The 19,778-nt window shown below is 40.1% G+C and overlaps 1 protein-coding gene and 1 long non-coding RNA gene across 2 annotated transcripts in view; one reads left to right on the forward strand and one right to left on the reverse strand.

The window, feature by feature from the left end:
• The window catches only part of LRMDA (leucine rich melanocyte differentiation associated), a 1,137,335-nt gene that overhangs the window by 308,035 nt on the left and 809,522 nt on the right, over positions 1 to 19,778 (reverse strand). The window lies entirely within an intron of this gene.
• LOC129525077 (uncharacterized) lies at positions 2,013 to 19,232 on the forward strand. The gene is made up of 4 exons (XR_008669126.2): positions 2,013 to 2,091; positions 15,127 to 15,176; positions 16,569 to 16,819; positions 19,108 to 19,232. It is a non-coding gene; the product is annotated as an uncharacterized lncRNA (long non-coding RNA).

A 19,778-nucleotide genomic window follows, 5' to 3' on the forward strand; every position in this document is an offset into this window, starting at 1 on the left:
CCAGCCTGGGCAACAAGAGTGAGACTTTGTCTCAAAAAAAAAAAAAGAAAAAGAAAATACCCAGTGCCACAGCTAGCATATTTGATACCCAGAGCAGATAATTATTAATACCCCTTCCTCCATAAAACAAAATTCTTTTCAGTTATAAGCATGTAATTAGTAATTATTATTTTTTAATTTGCTTTTGAAATAATTAACAATTAAAAAGGAAATTAAATTTTTAATGTAAAGCTATTATTCAAATATATTAGAGATCTTCATGCATAAACTTAAATTTGCACTTACCAAAGACAAAATAGTACACTTCATGGTTTGTATTTTATTTTATTGTTTTAAATATTAAAAACAAGTAAATGCTCCAAGTAGTCTCATTGAATGACAGAACTAACTCAAGACCTGTTTCTTTATCTCTCCATCATTTTTCTATGACTGCCTAGTTCAAATATATTGTTCAAATGCAGAAATATATGCTACCAAGGTTTTAGAGACACTGACTGTGATGTGATCTCTAATATTCCAAACCACTGTGAATTTACAGCTAAGTTCATGTATGCTAAGGCTTCCTGGAGAGCTAGGAGTTCCCCAGAGTAACTCCATATAGAATACGATGTGTCTTAAAAGATAAACTTTTAAGTGTGTTAAAATGTAATAAATATTAACAATAATAGTCATTATTTTAAAATACAACGGAACTCCTGGCAATTACTTAGAACTTAGATTGACAGCTTTTTTCCAGAGATGAGTATTTTTATCACTTTAATTGCCTGAATTGCCAGTTCATGGTGATAATAGAATATACACAAAATTTTAGTTGGTTTTATTATTGTTTTAAAACTTTCTACAAACAATGCATCCCCTCATTGTCTGTACCTGGAGCAGACCACTGTCTTCCCCCCTGCCCTTGATATGCCACTGTGAATAATGCTGGAAATAAGCTTCATTCATGTTGAGAATTACATTCTCCAAAGGACTCCGACTGAAGCACAACAGAAGTGTTTAATGAATATGTTTACATGTGGGAGAAAATTCCCAGCAAGATAATTTCAATATTGACCTAAAATTTCCAAGTTTCCTAGAAAGAGAAATGAAGATCATTGATGGCTCTAAGTATTTCAGCACAGTGACCAGTAGAACTAACTTAACATTGGAGGAAAAAGTGCTTAAATAGTCTTCACTGTGATACTCTATTGCAATTTACTGTAAAATCCTTCTAATTCCAGAAAATTATTATGGTTCTCTGGACCAAGACAAGCCAACAAACAATAACCTATTTCCAATTAATCATACACTCCTTTAAGGTGAGTTCCCTCTTTCGGGATTCAGGAAAAGCCTCAGATTTTCTTGAGAGAGCTAAAGACATTACACAATGAGCCATAGAATTAGAAGAATGAAACTGGTCACATGATGCCATTGATCTATATAAACCTATTTCCATTGAATGTCCATTTGACTTGACTACATATGTTATTCATCTGCTTTATAGCTGGTCAGTTGTATCTTAGTAAATTAAATCCCCTTCAGACTGAAACATATTTTATTCTCTCCAATATGTGCCTTTCTGCTACATTTTATTCCATTTGGTATACTTCCTTATCAATTCTTTTGTGAGCTTCATTTCATTCAGCACAATGTATCCGTTGTTAGGATTTATTTCTTTCAGAATGATTTAAATCTATTTTGCCCCATGCTGCTTTAAAGCTACTGTATGCACTATCAATTCCCATCCACTGGGCCATGTGGTCTGGTTCATACTCCATCTTCTTGGTTGAGGAAAGATATACTTTCCTAGCTTGGTCTGATGTGAAATGACAGTTGCTTTTTATCTATCCTGGCAATGGCTGTGGACTGAATAATAAGAATGATATGTAGCCATGTGTAGGAATGTCAGTGTATTTCAGGCATCCAAGGTTGAGATGGGTAAGAGCGGGCTCCTAAAATCCTTATTATGAAGTCATCCTTCAGAATCTATGCTTCTAAAATTCTAGGTATCATTTCCAACAGAGGAAATGCAACACACAATCATCAAGCACTCTCATAAATCCTTGCTGACTTAAGGACAGCGGAAGATTGCCTTCTTTGGTAGTATTAATTGTGAGTCACTTTTAATTTTGGTTGGCCCAAACTTTATGTTCTTTCTTAGCCTTCAAAAGTTCATTTTGCACCATAAAATTATTTTATTCTTCATAGAGGAAAAAACAAAAGGCAATGAAAGACTTGATTTTAATGACCTTTTTGGTGACTTACCTTCTAATTAAGAAAACTAGAAAAGGTCTGGGGGGAAAGCCCAAAGAGGTGAACAAATAAAAGAACAAATCATGTTGCTGGCTATGAGCAGATCACTTGATTTGAAAGGCTGAGTGAAAATAGGGAAAGTCTGGAAGGTTAGGCTAAAAAAGTACATTGAGGTCAAGGCTAAGTGGACCTCAGAAGCCAGGCTAAGGGTTTGTGGCTGTATCCCAAATGTGAGGAGGAGGCCCTAAAGGTTTTTCAACATGGAGTTGACATGATAAAGGCACATTGTTCCTATAAAACCGGTCGTAACTGCCTAAAATAAAATGAACTTGAACTAAACTCACGGTGGTGGGTAATCATGCCCAGAATGTGACAGTGGAAGAGAACACCTTGTTGAAAAGAAAGGTATTTCCAATACAGAGAGAGAGGAGAGGAGAAGAGGTGAAGAGGGAAAATCCTTTTTGGAAACGAGGAAAATCAGGCAGAAGTGCATTTAGTGAACATATTCAAAAAGTAGCAACATAATATACATTATATAGCAGAACAAATGCCAACACGATCAAACTTAAAAAATAAAAAGATTGGTGGTATGGAAGATATGAGACCCGTAGGAGAAAGTGACCTTGCCTAATTGGAAATAACTTTGCATATTTTGGAACACAAATATATGAATACTCTTGATTGGATTTGCTTTATTTTTAAGAGACTATAGCATTTCAGTATAGTATAGTATAGTATAGTATAGTATAGTATAGTATAGTATAGTATAGTATAGTATAGTATAGTACAGTATAGTATAGTAATTTCCACAGATATTGATCCTAATAGGACATGAAATTCAAGAAGGAAGGATGCTACTAAAAGTGAAATTCTGAGTATATAATTATGAATATTGACAACAAGGAAGGAAGGTTGGGGAAGCTTGAGGATAGAGAAGCAGTGAAAGAAACCAAACTAGTATAACTGTATGGGGCATATTCTAGTGAACTCAGATTTTAAGAAGTCACTTATGAAAACCATGCTCAAAGGAAGAAAATAAGTCTACTGTTGGAAAATGGTTTTTAAAAAAAGAAATCCCAAATGACAGAGGAAAGGCAGAATGATTAAAACTAAGCTCTTGTTTTGTCATTATTTTCTCCATCATGAAATTATATCCTTGGGCTAGACTGATGAGTGAAAAGTAAAAAAGAAAAAAGAAATGGAAGAATGAGGCCCTAGAGAGCTTATGAGACATAGGAGATGCCTGGTGTCTAGACCTATACAAATAGTATCTTATTTTACAATAGCAACAACAAAAAAATTCTTATAGATCTGCTCATGGAAACAATGTTACTAATATTTGAAAAAATACAGATAAAAAGCAAATTTGGGCAAATATTTTTGTTGATTTTTTAAAGGAGGAACAGAAGATTCTAAAAATAATAAGACACTAAAATTGTAAAAAATTATGTTAAATATATGATATATGAGCACGTTGAAAACATAGTAGCAACTTTTAAGAGCTAGTACATCTTTTTACCTAGAATGAGCTAGGCCAAATCAATCTCTCTCTCTCTCTCTCTCTCTCCCCCTCCCTTCTCCACTCCCTTTCTCTCTCTCTCTCTCCCTCCCTGCCTTCTAGCTCTGTCTTTTAGAAACAGTTATTCAGCTGGTAGATCAGTGAGACCATAAACATTATAAATTGATTTCAATAAGACATCTAACAAAAATCCCCCAGGATATTGCTTTGCAACAAATAAAATAAATGAGATGCAATTCATAGCAGATCAATTAACTACACCAAAAAAATGTTGATCCATGAATCAATGTCCTTAAACCTACCCACAGAACTCTATCCTTGCCTCCAGACTGTTGAATAAAACCCAGAAATCTGTTCTAACAATAGGCTAAACCCAAAGACCCATAATATGCAAAACAAAGCAAAAGTACCCACTTAGATCTGAAAACTCAATTTCCCAAGCAAGGGATGGGAGAGTTTTGCTGGGCAGTCGCTTATATAAAAATAAAAGCCCAGAAAGCACTGGTTGACTCTGAGCTATGTTACAATAACACGCGGCAGATGCCTGGCCTCCCTGGAAGTTGCCCCGCTCATACACAACTGTCTGCATGTCCTGGGTGGGATGCGGGATGAAATGTTTCTTCCAATCCTCAGGTTCCACGAGTCTAATATCAATATGAATTCCTGCCTGGTGACCTGTGTGAGTATTGCTAAACAACTGTGGAGGAAGAATTGCAGAAAACGAAGGCGATTACAAGTTTTTCTAAAGCCACTGATTTTATCACAAGCCACATACAGAAACCTTCCCAATATCTGCTAATTACCAAAAGGTAGTGATCCTCCAATATCTAGCAGCAGGACACACACCCCAGCTGACCAAACCATGAGTTTAAGACAGGCAGAAAAACCTAACATCTCCCTACCATGACAAAGGCAACTAGAATTGCCAAATCCTATACACAAAACATTTAATTTATAACAGTTAAAACCTGGCCTCTGACCAAGTCCAAAAGAACTATGTCTTATTTCACTTGCTCTTGAATATGTCTCTTTCAGAGATAAATGGCTCTGCTCTTGGCCAGTCCTCCCCTCTGTGTGGTGTTTTGTTTAGCTGGGCTTATGACAAGCCAAGAGTTGATGCATCTGCTTGAATGTGTAATTTACCTTTCTGGTCAACTTAGCTTTTTTTTCCTTGACAATATTATGTCAAACAATCACATCACAACTGGCTCTGATCTCTTTGTTGTTAGCTAATAAATTAAAGAGTATTTATTATCTGCAATCCTTTTTTCCTCTTTTAATGGTGACACATTTGTGGTGAATTACAGGGCAGCTTTATAAACTAGGCTGCAGGCCAGTCTCAGGCCCTGCGTCCATGTGAACGTTCCTTCTCCCGGTTGGCCTCCCGGACTGGTGGTAAATCAAGGCAGCTGTCACAGCACACTAAGTTAGTGTGCGTCACTGGGGAGAGCAGGAAGCGTTGGGGGTATAATTCTGTCCATCAAACTAATATGTTATATCAGTAGCTTTGTAATCTTCTGCCATAACTTATGGGAAGTGACACCTAAGAATTCACTTTGAAGGCAATGTGTTTCTTAGACTTTAAGTCAAAACAGACCCGATTCACAGCAACAGTTCCTCTGTTTACATGAGTGGATTTCTAGTGCCGGGGAACCAGGTCCCTATCAATGTGGCGGTATTTAACACGCTCCACCACCGGCTGGACTCTGTTTACAGCCCTCAGGGCAGGATTTGTAAACTTTTCAAACACGGTTTCTTCTCTTCTTTTTGTTACCCTTGCCTTAACCTCCAGTAGCGGGATAGATAAACATGCTCCTTGAATGTTATCATGACAAAGCAAACCTCTGACAGACGGGAATGAATGGGTGACCCATTTCCCTTGTCCGGTCCCCTTCAACCTTTGTCTTGACAAATGTGGGAAATGGCTCTGGAGGACAGAAGAATACTCACACCGCTATGATAGCAGTGTCAGCTTTGTGCTGTTGCTAAATGTCCACATGATACTTAGAAGCGACGGGAGATAACCTTCAATGGACAGTGTGCTTTTCTAAGTCACGACATCAGTGTGACCAGACTTAGACCGTGCGTCCTCTGAAAGCAATGCCTTATTTTCTAGGATTTGCTGTTGGATTGTCCCTGTCTTCACCCCCCCCCCCTTCCTTGGCTGTTTTTCTCAGCAGGCCAATGAGAGAAGCCCTTTGGGGAAGATTAAGTAGTTTTGTGAGCTGCCATCTGATGGAAAAGAAATCTACAAGAACTGTTCAAAGGAGCTCTTCCTCCCCCAGGCACAAGACTAAATATGCACAGTAAAGAAATTTGAAAAATGCCTGCCCTTGCCATCCCCAATACCCCTGTGATTGATAGCAGAGAGGGTTTGCTATGATAATTCTACTTTGACAGGTCCCAGGCATAAATCCCACAAAGTTGTTGCTCTAGTTTGACAACCTTGGAGGGCTCCAGTTAGGAACAGGAAACAGGCCTCTATTTTTCACCCTCAATGCTCCTTCAGGTGCAAAGAAAAGACTGTATGGAAAAAATAATTTCTTATCTAAGGGGGAAACCAAATTCAAAGCAGTTTTAATACTTATTCATCAGAAAGAATGTCCAATGGAGAAAGATGTGACCTCAGTCCTGCTTCTTCAAACTTAAATTGAAATGCTCCAAATACGAGATTTGAAACCTATTCATGATGAGAAACGGATACTCTTTTTTCATTTTTTGGTTTTCCAAAGTTATGTTAGTATTCTCCTTCAAGGTCAGCCTAGAAATATATCATAATATTTTATAAAAATCATTACTTACAAATGAAAGTACATACATATCATAACATCCATAATTTATCATCAAAGCTTGCAATGTGCCACCCTCTGTATCCCATTATATCCACTCAATTCTCATAACCACCTTAAATGAGTAGAGTCTTAATTTATAGGAATGCAGTTAAAAAGAGAGTCAAACTAATGAATTTTTTCCAGGATACAGCTTTCAATCTTGCTTCACAATATGCCAGGGGATCTTTGGGAATCAGTGCACCTTCCCTCTCCCCTTCTCCAGCTGAAGAATGATAACTCAGCAATGAGAACCTTAGTCATGAAATCATATTCAACTGTGTTAAATGAAAAAATTGTGGCCCAGTGAGGTGGCTCACACCTGTAATCCCAGCACTTTGGGAGGCCGAGGCAGGCAGATCACCTGATATCAGGAGTTCAAGACCAAGGTGGCCAACGTGGCGAAACCTCATCTCTACTAAAAATACAAAAAAAAATTAGCCAGGCGTGGTGGCACATGCCTGTAATCCCAGCTACCCAGGAGGCTGAGACAAGAGAATCACTTGAACCTGGGAGGCTGAAGTTGCAGTGAGCTAAGATCACGCCATTGCACTCCAGCCTGGGCAACAAGAGTGAAACTGTCTCAAAAAATAAATAAAAATAAATAAATACATAAATAAATAATTTGTGGTTTGCTGTAAGTTAACTAGGCAAATAAATTAAACAGAACCATTCTCCAAGCATTTTAGTTGATCTACCTGGAAATGCAGTATTGTGACCTTTTAAAAAATATTAAGTGATCAAACCCAGGCAAATATTTGAAAAGAAGCAATATTTTCTATTTCTTTACAACTTGTCAGAAGGTGAATATTTTCCTTCCAATGTCTGCCTCTTTGAATGTGAGACACAGTTTTCTCTTGGCTGTAGGATTCCATTCTAATATTAAGAAAGGGTTCATAAAGCTCTAATACCATAAGAGTGGATTCCTCTTCCTTCATGGGTGCCATCGGAGTTCTGCAGAAGGTCTGCACCTACTGAGAGCTGCAGACACCAGGGAAGAAAGAATCCAGTCTTGGAACACTCAGTAAAAGTTGGTTCTTTAATTTAATAGGACTAAAACACAAGGACTTCACCCTGGATCATGAATTGAACCTCCTTTTCTAGGGTATTTTATGACAGAAGCATCTCACTGAGAATCTAGCCACCAGCTAGGAGTACTCAAGCATAGCTTTGCCAAGAAAGTCGGTGAGGAAAGCAAGAATAGAAAACAGCAAGCTGCCCATAAAAATGGGGAGTAATATCTGAGTTTTTTTAAGTCATAGAGCAGCTTGAGCAAATCTCAAGAAAAAGAAACTTGCTACATAATTCTTTCTCACTCCATTGCCCCTCTAAATAGCAAACAGGATATGAGTCCTTGTAAATACCTATAAATTTTCAGGGAGAAAAACAAGTCTCATCTTTGTGTACAGAGTTCTAGGCTGTAAGGAACATGGTTAGATTTCTGTTTCCCTTAGAGGAAGATGCCAGAACAGCATTTTCCCATCAAGTGTTGATAAGAAAGGCATTTAGCATTTCATAGGATGAGGCTGCTGTGAGTGGGTGGTATGACATGATAAATTATGGCCAATGTCATATTAAAAATTACAGGCCCTTCCACACATGCTCACTCTGTTCTCAAGCCAATGATATGCTATCCTGCACAAAGCCTTCCGCTGTGGCAGATGTGATAGAGATGTTCCTCTCCCAGAAAAATTCTGGAATTCTTCAAGGTTTAGAGGTGAGGGCCATCTTTGTGGTCCATAAGCAAAAACTAAACTGAACTCATACTTTCTGCAAATGTAGCTCTGCTTACGTCTGACTTTCCATCTTGATCCATGTCCTTCCCTCCGGTATTCAATCTACTTCTCTGCAATATAAGCACAAAATCTGGGGCTAGGAAGGCATTTTAAAATTAGAAAATCATCTTTATCCAACCCTAAAGAGGCATGTCTTAGGATGTTAAGAAATGTTTTTGACGGACTCTTCAGAGACTCCCAAAGAGAGAACTTGCTCTTGAAGAAGATGAGGCTAGGGTAGGAGTCTGGTGAAGTATTGCCTAGATATGTTAAGGAACTCTGTAAAACCTGACATGAAGTCAACAATTGCCCAGATCAGGGTATCTCAACCTCAACACTATCAATATTTCAGACTTGATCATTCTTGGTTGTGGGGACTGTCCTGTGCATGGTAGGATGTTCGGCAGCATCCCTAGTCTATATCTACTACATGCCAGTAGCATACTCCTGCCCTGGGGGTACAAAAATTAAAAATGTATCCAGACATTATTAAATGACTCTTGGGAGTCAAAATAGCTCCCGATTGAGAGCCACTGTCCTGGACTATTGGGGTAAGATCATTCCACTGAATCTCTGCAGGCCACACGTTTTCCAATGAAGACGGCTGGATTCACAAGCATATATGGACACCTGTGTCCTTTCCCCATTATTTGAGAAAACATGATAGGACTGCATATAACAATACCCTTTCACTTGGACTTTTTAGCAAAAATGCAGGTACCTTCACTGTTGGTCCAGGGAGTCTCTGCTGGGATGACTTTTGTCTGCTCCAAATATTCTCAACCTCCGGAAGGCACTCCAATCTCTTTACATGGCAGTCTCAGGGTGTCAAGAAGAGGGTAGGACCCCACATGCAAATGCTTTCTAAGCCTCTGATACATCGTGTTTGCTAATGCCCTACTGACCAGAACAAATCACAAGGTCAAGCCCCCATTCAAGAGGTGGGTAAAGAAACTTTACTCTTGATAGGAGGAATATTACAGACACCTTGCTGGGTTGGGTTGCGGGAGGCAGGGGGGATTCATGCATACAGGGATAGAATAAAAGTGGCCATTTTTAACAATCTATCACACTAGGTGAATGGATTTCATAGCAAGTACTTTTCTAGCCAGAGTATTCCAGTTTTATCCACAGCTGGATCTCTCAAAAGGATCTATAATTATTTTCCAAATAGCAAATGTGTTTGGTTGTCACAGAGGCCCTGGGCTCTGAAACGGCTTGCTCAGTCCCCTTCAACTAAGCTCACTCCATAGGGTTTCATGGTTAATAGCCAGACTACCTTGCCCAATGTTAAGGATGTTGCCTCAAATTCTGAGAAACCCCAAGACTCCCTCACTTTTCTCCATGCCTTAAAGACAGAAAAATCCAGCTTTCAGTACAGCATTGTGGAGAAATGTCAAACTAGAAATCAGAAAATGTAGTTTTGTATTTTAACCCCATAAACAGTCATCTATTTAAGTCACTTTATTCTCTCCGACTCTCAATTTCTTGATATGCAACACTGGGTAGTTAAGCTATTCTGGGATAGCTGGGGCAAGAGTGAAGGAGTGAGGGACAGAGGAGGTAAGACAAGATCGTCACTGGAATGAGTGAAGCTGGCTGGTATAAAAGAACCTGGAGAATACATGCTCTGTTAATGGCATTTAAATCCATTGTTTTCACTTAAAATATGTTAGCCCAGGATCTGACTGCAATCTGTGACTAGTTACTCTCCAAGACCTGACCTGGCTCTGCTGTTTGTAGCCTCTCCCCTTTTGTATCCCCTCATCCCTTAGCTGCACCCATCTTTGTTATGCAGTTATCCAGTCCACCTGGTCTTTCAGGACAAGGGACACTTGTGTGCAATGCAAAGACAGAGCACAGGCACTGGTCTCTTCCTTCAAGCCATCTTGTTTCAATCCCACACACCCTTTAAAGTGGGATTGCAGTTGACAAAGCTCTTGCTTTTACATGAGCAATGCCAGTTGGACTAATCCAGGGCCGTAATTCTGCTGTACTCACTCCTATCTGTGCTTCAAGAAAGGCTGCAGGACCTAACACTCTCAGACCCTATTACTGTCCCACAGTCAGCTGTGGATTCATACGGCTTTCCCTGCACCCCTGGTTCCAAGCACTTGCTTGCCCCAGGGAAGACATGCTCCAAAAATATCTGCCTTCTAATGCCCCCTCCATTTTAGAGAGAATTCTCAGGAGATTAGAATGCAGAAGAAAACAGGTTGTTAGCCATGAGACATGAGAGGAGGTGTGGGAAAAGCCCTGCAACTACTGCAAGGTCCTACCATGAGCTGGTAAGAACCTGCGTTAGAAACCTGATCTCTGATATGACCACAAGGCTATTTCCATACAGGCTTTTTGAGTTTCATTTCCTCCCTTCAGTCTGCCAGGACCACTTCAGACCAAACTCATCCCTCCTAATGAGCCTACAGTGGGCCTTGGGTTCCCTTATTTGATGACAAATAATACCAGCAGTAGTACTGCATGGAACCAGTCGGGCTGGATTGGAATCCTGGCTCACTGCTGGAAGCCCAAAGGCTGTGAACTTTGGTAGAGTTTCCAACTCTCTTATGTCTCAGCTTCCTCATCAATGAAATATGGACATGGGATCATGGTGACGATTGAGAAAATAATTGTAGAGTCTTTAGTATGTGGCATATACCGTGTAATACATGTTAGCTGCTAGTATCGTATCTCTAATTTTTATATTGTTGATAAAATTGTTAACTTGTCATAGGTATTCCCTTTATGTTAGTTTTATTTGTCTAATTAGATAATATGTTCAAGAATAAGAATGATACATAGTTGTCTTTATCCCCATCCTCCCCTCCTCCACTGCTACTTCCCATCAGTCCGGTGTATTGTATACAATGCATGCCCAGAGCTGTCATAGTATAAGGGCAGGATGCCAAGGCAAATAAAACACAGGCCCTCACACAGACATGTGTTCAATTCCTGGCTCTGCTTCTTAATAATTTAGTGACTTTATCCAACTTACCTAACACCTCCAAGCCTCAGGTTTATAATGTATAAAATGCGGGTAAAGTGATTGCCCCATAAGATGGCTGTGAATACAGATCCTTCCCAGTAGGGAGCTCATCATAGGCATTTAAAAAATGTCTATTTCCTTCCCTTTCCTTCCCTCTCACCATCAATGAATTGATCAGAATGTGCTCAGAGACATAGGGAAACATACATGGAAACTGACCTCAACATAACAGACAATGGGAAGAGGGCTAATGTCCCAAAAACAAACACCACTACCTTATAACAGGGCCATGTCCCCAGGCGCTCCCCTGCCTACTTATTCCCAGGCACTGGATTTTCAATGCCATTTAGAGATGGCAAAACTGTCATTAACACAGTGTCCTCAATAGGACCAGGCAGTGGAGGTCTCAAGTCTTTAAAACATCTCTAGTTCTCCCCTGGATGATGGATGAAGCCCTGGATGATATATATAAGAGAACATCCAATATTTTTTAAAATTTTCTTCCCTTGTTGCCTTCCTGTGATTCTCCTCTCACCAGCAAGCATGCCAAACAAAATACATGTGCTACATGGGTGGACACTGACCTCATGGGGATCACTGTGAATTTTCATGGAACCATTGAATGCTAGTACTGAGATGTACGGCTCCAACAACCTCACTGTGAAGTTGAAGCCTCAGAGAAGTTAAATGACTGGCTCAAAGTCACACAGCTAATCAAGGACAGAAATGAAGCCAGACCCTAGCTCTGCTAGCTCTTGACCAGTGTTCTTTTTCTCATCGTTCTCATGCCTCAGAAGAATACATGGTTCTGAAAACATTTATTAAATCAGTCATGCTCTAAATTCCCACACTGACTTCCCCAGCCTGCATTTGGTGGGATGTAATCAATCACGACTTTCTAGGCCTAAAATCAATGAACTAAAGACATCAAGCAAAAAGCCATTTACATTGGCTTCTTTCTGCAGCCCAGAGTATTATACGCACTCCCCTCCCATGTGTTGTCTCTTCTCCATGGCTGGGAATGTACCCTGAGACCTCCTTGTGTGAAGGAAACAGACCCCAGCTGGCCAGCCACACTGCAGCTACCATGTGGACTTCAGCTGCTTCTCTATAGGGCTGCATTCAATGAACTGCATTTGAAAAACTTTTAATATCTACATGGCTCTCACCCAACTGCCACAAAAACACCAGCTGTACCATGCTTTCTCCTCTAATTTGACAGTCCTAAGAACAGCTCCTGAAGAATGGAACATTCTTCAGGGGAGGGCTGTTAGTTTTGCAGACATTTTAGGAGGCGTAGAAGATGAAAAAGATTTCAAGTTGAAACATCATGTAGGAAAATGGGTAGGAGGTGATGGGAGAAGGAATCTGATGTGTACTGAGTGCCTGTCATGTACCAGGCACTGAGTTGGGTGAGCTTTCACGGTCCTCACGATACTGAGAGACAAGAGTAATAACCCAACTTTTACAGACGAGAAAACTGAGGTTTGTAAAGATTAAGAGTCTAGCCCAAAGTCATACAAGCAATTTATTATAAAACTGGTATATTTGTTTCCCAGGGATCTTGCACCAAACTACCATAAACTTGGTGGCTTAAAACAACAGAAATCTATTCCCTAATAGCTCTACATAAGTCCAGCCTCTACCTCCATCTTCATATCTCTTCCCCATTAATCTCTCCTCTGGGTGTCTATTCCAAGGACACTTGTCATTCGATTTATAGCCCCCCCGGATTATCCAGGATGATCTTTTCTTGAGGTCCTTAGCTACATCTCCAACAACTCATTTTCCACTGAAGGTCACATTCACAGGTCCCAGGGATAGGACGGAGCGATATCTTTTGGGGGGGCTACCACTCAACCCACTATGGCAAAGTTTTCATCTCAGGCCTGTCTTACTCCACAGCTCATTTTCTCACTACGTTGTCAGATTATTTCCTGCCCTTTCCTTTATCTGCTTTCTCAAGGATGACTTTGGCCAAGTTAAAGGTTCCAAGGTAGTCACAGCCACAGTACAGAGAAACACAGCCCCTGAATTTGTTATCCAGAAAGTTTGTGACCAAGTGGAAGCTTAAGTTCCCCTTATACCTTGCTCTTCCTCTAAAAATCAACAGGGAGAACTGCCTTAAATACCGTGCCATTGCTTCTAAACATCAAATGATTGACTCCTTTGTATAGCTCAGCCCTCCTTTTGCAAGAGTAAAAGAGCTAGCTGGTGTCAACGTAAGCTACAGCCACCCACTAATAAGTTTAAGATAAAAGGCCAATATATTTAAATAAGATTCAGACATAATGTAATAGTATTTGTTACCAAGCCCCATCTAATTATATCAATCTTTTATTACCAGACCCATGAGTACAGAGAATTCTATTATAATTTCTCTTTATAATGATCTCTTCACTATCTGACTCCTCGAACTCTGTAGTAAATTACTCATCCACTGGCAATCATGAGTAAACATCAACTCAATTAAGAATTGATAAATAAACAGTTCACTCCGAGGCTTGTCGTGATACGGACGGGAGAATCACTGGGTGCCTGCCAGCATGAGCTTGGCTGGGAAGTTCTGAGGTGTGGATGGGTTCTCTAAGGCTGTACTGCTTCTGCTGTTTATACGAGATATTCTGGCTGGTGTTTCCTGCTCCTATCCTGTCTTTGGAGGTGGAGAACGACTTATTCAAGTGTCTGCTCTGGGTCTAAACGTGGAAGAGCTGCTCATCTTATCCTCACTCTGCACTACATAGCATCTCATATCTGAGAGAAAACCAGTAGGAAAACAGTAAAATGCAAGAAATGTGGCATAACAATAAAGTACAAGGAACCCTTCTATATGTCAAGATGTAGGACGACTCGGTGTTGTATGGTTACACAATTGTTATGGGTTGAATTGTATCCCCCAGAAAGATATGTTGAGTCATAAACCCCAGTACCTCAGAATGTCAGCTTATTTGGAAATAAAGTCATTGCAGATGTAATGAGTTAAGATGAGGTCATGCTGGAGTAGGGTGGGCCCTTAACTCAATATGGCTGGTATCTTTCTAAGGGGACAATGTGAACATGTAGAGAGGAGAACACCATGTGAAGAGACAGAAGGAAAAGATGGGCATGTGGTGACAAAAGCAGATATTGGCATGATGCATCTGTAAGTGATAGCACACCAGGGATTGCCAGCTACCACCAGAAGTGGGGAAGAGGCAAGAGAGGATTCTACCCAGAGTCCTTGGAGGAGCCTGGGCCCACTGGCACCTTTATTTCCCATTTCTGGCTTCCAGAACTATGAGAGAATAAATTTCTGTTGTTTTTAAGCCACCCCCGTTGTGATACTTTGTTATGGCAATCCTAACAAACCAATGCAATAGTCAGTAGTCCTGATGACTCAGGAGGCTGAGGTGAGAAGATCACTTGAGTCCAGGAGTTCTGGGCTGTAGTGAGCTATGCTGATTGGGTGTCCACACTAAGTTCAGCATCAATATGGTGACCTCCCAGGAGCAGGGAACCACCAGGTTGACTAAGGAGGAGTGATCCAGCCCAGGTCAGAAATGGAGCAGGTCAAAACTCCTGTGCTGATCAGCAGTGGGATCTCACCTGTGAATAGCCACTGCACTACAGCCTGGGCAACATAACAATACTCTGTCTCTTAAAAAAAAATTATTACAATAAGAATAATCAAGCCAGCATTTATTAAGCATTGTTATACAGCCAAAACTATGCCAAGTATTTTATAGGCATTAGCATAATGAATCTTCACAACTATCCTGTGAGGTTAGTACTCTTATTCTCACTTTACAGATAAGGAAGCAAGGTTGACTATGGCCAACAGCCCCAAAGTCATGAAGCTGGTGAGTGGCTACTCTCTCTGTACTACAGGCATACCCTTCAGTCTCCAGGACCCCACATTGTAAGCCTGGTGAGGATGGGGGTCAGGCAGTGTTATTCACCAGGGCATTCCCCAATTGTACTGCTGGAGCCCAAGGGTTCCTCTGCTACAGGTACAGAGGATGAAGGGAAGCCTGTGCCTGCAGGGGACCCTCAGCATCCCACTTCCGCTGCATCTGGAACCACTTCATATTCACATTTCATACAGTCAATGCCCACAGAAACTATGTTTCAAACCAAGTTATCTGCTGTGAGAAAAAAAGATTTCAAACAATTACTATATGGAAGAAAATCCTTCATAGCAGAATTCCAGGTAATAAATACAAAGGGATGATAAAATTAGAAAATTATTCTCCAACCTGTAATGAAATAATGGACTTAGGTCACCATCATCAAAAGATGCTCAAACATTAGGTAAAAGGTTGGTTGGGAACTTTACAATGGAAGACTCCAGCTGATTCTTTCAGTGGAAGAACCATCTGAACCTACTGATAAGATACAGTTTTATTTTTAATTTTTTATTTCAATAGGATTTGGGGGAACAGGTGGTGTTTGGTTACATGAATAAGGTCTTTAGTAGTGATTTCTGAGATTTTGGTGCACTCATCACCTGCACAGTGTACACTGTACCTAATTTGCAGTGTTTTATCCCTCACCACCCACCCACCCTTTCCCCCAAGACCCCAAAGTCCATTATATCATTCTTATACCTTTGCATTCTCATAACTTAGCTCCCACTTATGAGTGATAACATATGATGTTTGGTTTTCCATTCCTGAGTTACTTCATTTAGAATAATGGTCTCCAGTTCCATCCAGGTTGCTGCAAATGCCATTATTTCATTCCTTTTTATAGCTAAGTAGTATTCTATGGTGTGCATGTGTGTGTGGGGGATGTGTGTGTGTGTGTGTATGCAATTTTGATTTGCATTTCCTTGATGATTAGTGATGTTGAGCATTTTTTTCATATGTTGGCCATTTGTATATCTTTTTTGAGAATTGTCTATACATGTCCTTAGTCCACTTTTTGATGGGATTGTTTTTGTTTTTATTTTTAAAAATTTCCCGGCTATATTGAGATATAATTAACCAATAAAACTGTATATAGTGTTTAAGGTGTACAATGTAATAATTCGACATATGCTTGTGTATGTATATATACATTATATATATGTATATATACATAAAATGTAATGATTAGCACAATCAAATTAATTAACACACCCATCACCTCACAGAGTTACCATGATCAGATATTAATTATGCGTCTCAGGAGGTAATGCAATAGGAAGTATACAGCACCATATACAAAAAAAAATGAATTTGAATTCAAACAAGTTATTTATCTGACACCAGGTGACCGAAAATACAGAGGATAGAGGAACAAGTTAGATGACATGGCAAGGAAGCAACCAGCCAAAGCAGAATGTGGGTCATTGCCCAGGATAACTCATTCAATTCCTCAAAAATATCAACGCATAATAGAGAGAGAGAGACAGAGAGAGAAACAGAGAGCACAAGAGACAAAGAGAAGATGAAAAAGGAGAAGGGGAGGGAGATGATTAAAGACTAAAAAAGATCAAAGAGATACAGCAACGCAATAAAAGGTATGGGCTGTGTTTGGACATTGAATCAAACGAACTGGATACAAAAAGATATTTTTGAGACAACTGGGAAAATTAGAATATGGACTGGGTATTGAAAAGCCCTATGGAATTATTATTCTTTTTTTAGTTGTGATAATGCCATGGTGACCATGTTTAAGGGTAAATGTTCCTTATTGGTTAGAGAAGCCTAATGCAGTGTGTAGAAATGACCTAATGTCTGGGCTGAGGTCAGGATTGGGGGAGAAGGACCAGAAAGATCAGGGCCTCTCCCCTGAGACCCAAGCAAGCAGCTGGCCACCTCCTATCACCCAAATTGACTATCTAGGGAGTGAACCATGCTCCCTCTGCACAGGGCTGACAGTTTGGGGTATTTCTTTAAAATGCCTAAAATTTGTATGTCACCAAGGCAAGGCATGAGGCAGGAAAATTTGCCAACATGGCCCCCTGGGAGTTGTCCTGGTTGATCCATCTCACCCCCCTCCTTTCCCATAATACCTGTTCACTCAATTCATAGCTAAGATTGCCACCACTATTATTACAAAATCAATAAGGAGAACATATGTCTCTGTGTTTCTGTGTTTATGACTGTGGCACCCTCAGCCATGTCCTTCCTGCCAAGTGTGTAAGGGTGCCATCACCATCACACACTCTTCTTTATGGGATATGTCATCAAATTAAAAAAAAAAAAACTTTTGGAAAATCCTTAAAATAGTATGCATTCAATAAATGTTAGCTATTATCATCATCATCACAATTATTATTATTACATTGTTGATGTTGTCCGTGTTTGTCATTGAACATTATCTGTGTGTTCCCTTTGTGTTAGCTTTATTTATCCAATTAGGGACGTTAGGAAAGTCAGCTCAAAATCAAGTATATCCTTATGTGTTTCTACCTGCTGCCCTTCCCCTCCTGCATGCCCACATGGGACATGCCCTGTAAATAACAGATATGCAATAGACACCTGAGGAGAAGGCCCCTGGGTAGAGAAGACGGGAGGGTGGGGGGTCCTTATTCCTTCAATGTAAGGGCAACAGAGTCAGGGGAACAAAGATGAGTATTACAGGCAACAGACTTCAGTTAACTTCCTGGCTCTGTCACTTAATAAGTCATGAACTTGGCCATCTTGCTAAAAGTCTTTTATCCTCAGTTTCCTAATAAGTAAATAGAGGACCAAATTGCCTGCGTCATTAGGCTGTGAGGACATAGCTAAAGTCTAACTCAACCCCAGCTCACCACAAGCACCATGTGCCATGGCAATCTCTGAGTTTCTCTCTTCCCCTCTAGAACAAGGATGGGGACTATTTACTAGGCCTCTCTGAATATTAACCGGAAGAGGATATACAAAGACCTTGCATAGAGGAGACACATAATGAATATGCACTCTTAGCCAGGTGCCGTGGCTCATGCCTATAATCCCAGCAGTTTGGGAGGCCAAGGAGGGTGGATCACCTGAGGTCAGGAGTTCAAGACCAGCCTGGCCAATATGGCAAAACCCCATCTCTACTAAAAACACAAAAATTAGCCAGGCGTGGTGGTGCGTGCTTGTAATCCCAGCTACTTAGGAGGCTGAGGCAGCAGAATTGCTTGAACCCAGGGGCAGATGTTGCAGTGAGCCAAGATCACATCATTGCACTCCAGCCTGGGCAACAGAGCAAGACTCTATCTTAAAAAAAAAAAAAAGCACTCTTGTCCCTTTAAATAGAAAGTTTTCAAATTTAGGCTGCAATCACAGGAAGCTTCCCTGGAGTCCCTATGGCTGCACTTTCTGGGATCCTCCCAGCCCTGCCACTGAAAGCAGGAATTGCCAACAACTGATCTCAGGGCTGGGGAAATTGCTTGCTGCTCCCACTTTGAAAAAGACAACATTGCAAAGACAAAGAAAGGTTCAACATTCCAAGAGCATGTTAGCAAAAGCCACCAAAGTCACAGGAGAAAGGGAAAAGATCAACATACAGTATTTTAAGTTTTCCTTATGTTCTCTTAGTGTAATCAGCTCTAATCTACATCTTATCACTGATTACTGATAACCTTGGGTCACTAGATTCCCTTCTCTGGGCCTCAGTTCCTCATCTGTAAAACCAAAAATGTTCTTAACCTAAGCCTTGTACAACTATAGAATTTAGAGGTCTGTGAATTTTGGTGGGAAAAATTATTTTTATGTATAATTATCTACATATGTATTTTTGTATAATATCTGACATATATAAAAATATATTTTTATTTTCAGTAATGTTTATGGGGAACTTAACATTTTCTTTCTTTCTGTTTTTGCTATTTTTTAACAGACAGGGTCTCCCTCTGTTGCCCAGGCTCGAATGCCGTAGTGCAGTCATAGCTCACTGCAATCTCCAACTCCAAGACTCAAGCAATCCTCTGGCCTCAGCCCCATTTTCTTTTATTATAAATGTAGGCAACAAAATGACTGGAGTTTAAGGAGTATCTGTGACTTTATCATTGATAAAAAATCAGGTATTTTCATGTCACATTATTGCAGAAATCCAAAACACTGTTTATGCTTATCAACACTTTGAAATTATAGTAGATGTTAGCATAGCTTTGAAATTATAGTTGCTGCTGGCTGTAAGCACATAAATTACTAAGTCATAAATTTTATTTTTAAATATTTTGATAACAGTATTTCAGTATACTACATTTGCTTTGTAACCCTTTGTACTTTATTTTGTGCACTTAGAAAACATTAATCAGAGAAGAAGTCTAAGGGCTTGTGACCATAATAGGTTTGCTGCCTGATGTTCATGGCAAGTCAATACACCAAGACACTGGGTTGCAGCAGAAAAAGAAGTTTGGTCATAGGCCACTAAACGAGGAGACAGAAGGAAACCTCAAATCCATCTCTCCAAGGAGTTTGGGGCTAGGGTTTTTAAAGGTTTGGGAGTGGGCCAAAGTGTGGAGACCATTGATTGGTTAAAGAGTGCAGAGTAAGTCATGGGACAGG

The sequence above is a fragment of the Gorilla gorilla genome, chromosome 8 (genome assembly GCF_029281585.2).
Source record: "Gorilla gorilla gorilla isolate KB3781 chromosome 8, NHGRI_mGorGor1-v2.1_pri, whole genome shotgun sequence".
NCBI classification, from domain to species: Eukaryota; Metazoa; Chordata; class Mammalia; order Primates; family Hominidae; genus Gorilla; species Gorilla gorilla.